The 2,665-nt window shown below is 40.3% G+C and overlaps 1 pseudogene; it reads right to left on the bottom strand.

Moving 5' to 3' along the window:
• Positions 1 to 327: 327 nt before the first annotated feature.
• Positions 328 to 1,102, bottom strand: LOC114899458 (annotated as a pseudogene).
• Positions 1,103 to 2,665: the final 1,563 nt, after the last annotated feature.

Genomic DNA, 2,665 nt, shown 5'->3' with positions numbered 1-2,665 from the left:
CATTAATGGGCGTTGAATTTATCAAGACATTCATTTAAAATGTTTTTATTTATTAATATAATAGGTTAAATTGATATATAATCTAATGCTGAACCATTCTTTCTTTCTTTCATGAATGACAACTTTTTACACTGAAAGGCTGCTGAAAAACAATTACTAGTCCTATTTAAAAAAATCCAACATCTTAATTGAAGAGTATCGTGACTGTATTTACTCATTAACTACTACTGAAGTTTTCTAAAACAACTTGAAAACATCATGTGTGTGTTTAATTTCAGTACAAAGGATTCAAGATCAAGTATACCTGTTACATGTATTACGGCTGGATTACAAATGTTCATCGTCATCACCATCATCATCGTCATCACCTTCACGTTTTCTTTTAATGTGTTTGATGATTCATGGGCAGTATTTTGTGATGGCACCGTGTTAGTGTTAATAAGAATGTTTTGGGACCCTATTAATGATGGATTAATCCGACATTCTGAACTGCTGCTGTTGCAGGAACTGATGCTTTTACAGCTAGGACTATGAAGTGAGTAACTGTACCATAAACCTTTGCTCTGTGAGGGACATTGGAGTCCCTTCCTTAGTTGAAATGGACATGATTTTGGGGGTTGGTGTGTCTGGAGTGGGCATTCTTGGTCTGCTACTAACTGAACCAACACTTAACTGTGGAACCTTTACTCTTCCTGCAGAGCAGATGCCTTTTTTTTGGTAAAGATTTAAGTTTATAGTTTGGACTGTCAAGCAATATCTATCAAGTGGCACTTTAGGGGCTGACTATGGCTTGACCAATGGCAAAAGAGTTTGATTTCTTTGCCTTCAACGTCTAATAAAAACTCTCTTGGGGAGGAGAGGTTAAAGATTGGTTAGTGCAACACTGCATTGCCAATCACACATCGTCTGCATCAACAGTAGCTTTCTTAGCGTGGCTTGAATAAATTTTCACATCGTCTAAAATTGTGGTCACAGATTGAAAGGCGAACTCCAACATCTGATTTATAACTCTTGCCTCAGAGTCTGTAATCTCCATGTCCTTCAGGATTTGTGCCATCATCTGTGCATCTTTCGGCATGCTCTTGGGGGAAGGCATCTTGCCAGAATCCGTGATATCTAGTGATCAGACTCCTTGAGCTAAATCACCCACATGAACGTAGTTCAGTCCTGGTTTTGATGCCAGTCTTTTGCCTAGTGTGGTTTTTCCAATCCTGGTTTACCTTGCCTGCTCCGCCCTCCAGCTCCACCCTGCCGTACACCCTGACTGGTGAACAGCATGATGGGCCTTTCCTTATTTTCTTAAATAGATTATATAAGGTGAAAATTACGTATCCTTCAAATGTGTTTCTCTCTTTATTAGGCTCTGATATTGTGCTACTTTCATGAGCTGAGAAAAATTTCAACTTCTTATATGCTCTGAAGTCAACTAATTTAAATGAGGAATAATCTGTCCCTTGAAGTTTGACTAGAACCACCTATTTATAACTCTCAGCCTGTTACTTTTTAACATTGTAGCTCAATGATGATATTTTTACTTTTTCTATGGTTATTGCTCCATTTGGTTTTCTAATTCTTTCTGGAACAATTTTGGCTACTTTTTTTTTTTTAACTGGAAAACATAACTCAGAACTATGAGCTTTAACTGATAAAGAAATTGGTATCAGAACAGGCATGAATTTGGTATTTATTTTGGGGCAGTGAAAATCCAGCTAATAGCGAAGGTAGCCTTTGGCCTGCTGCCAGTAGATTATCATCTGAGTCAAGTGTCACCTGAATGAAAGATGCGTTGAAGGCAAAGTGTTGGGGAGCCAAGTGGCCTCTGCCACAGAACAGTATGGAGGGCAGATGGGATCTGTGAACTGCTGTAAAGAGGGGCTTCTCTCTGGACAGCATGACGAAAAAGAAGGTGAAGCTTAATACTCTGAAAGTTTGGCTCAAGACAAGTCCCAAAACCATTGGCTTTCTATGTCTATGATAAAAATAATTTATCTTTTGCAGTCGCGGGGCTGATAGTAACTGAAAATCAAATCCAAAGTGTTATATTGAGAATTACTGTAGTGCCATATCAATAAAATTCACAGCCTTGGGACTTCCCTGGTGGTCCAGTGGTTAAGACTCAGTGCTCCCAATGCAGGGGGCCTGGGTTCGATCCCTGGTCAGGGAAGTAGATCCTGCATGCCGCAACTAAAGATCCTGAATGCTGCAATGAAGATCCCGCACGCGGGAATGAAGATCCAGCGTGCCACAGCTGAGACCCGGCAGCCAAATAAATAAATAAATATTAAAACAAAACAAAAAGCTCATAGCCTTGCCAGGTCTCATATTTGAAAGTCAGAGCGTTGACCAGAAAAGAAAGCAGTCAGATGACCCAGAGCATCCAAAATCCTACCACCTTGAGCCTCCCTGGCCAGCAGAAGTGGATCCTCAAGGCTAATGGGTGACTTCTGACAACCCTCGTCAGCAGGAGGAAATAGTGACATAGTTCTGTGACAGCCTTCTGTTGATCCCTTCTGGTAAATCAAGGTAGATAAGGTAAACTCCATGAAAATACATGTGAGCGATGTTTCTGGAGAGCCAGTGTTCTAGGGAGCATCACAATGTCCGTCCTAAGTACAAGTTGCTTTGCCTTACAACCTCCTACCATATGAAAGAGACAGAATACCAT

This window comes from Monodon monoceros, unplaced genomic scaffold (assembly GCF_005190385.1).
Source record: "Monodon monoceros isolate NGI ecotype Baffin Bay Population unplaced genomic scaffold, NGI_Narwhal_1 Super_Scaffold_18, whole genome shotgun sequence".
In the NCBI taxonomy this organism is placed as follows: Eukaryota; Metazoa; Chordata; class Mammalia; order Artiodactyla; family Monodontidae; genus Monodon; species Monodon monoceros.
Note: the sequence above shows the minus strand (reverse complement) of the source record. Positions and strands in the feature narration are given on the sequence as shown.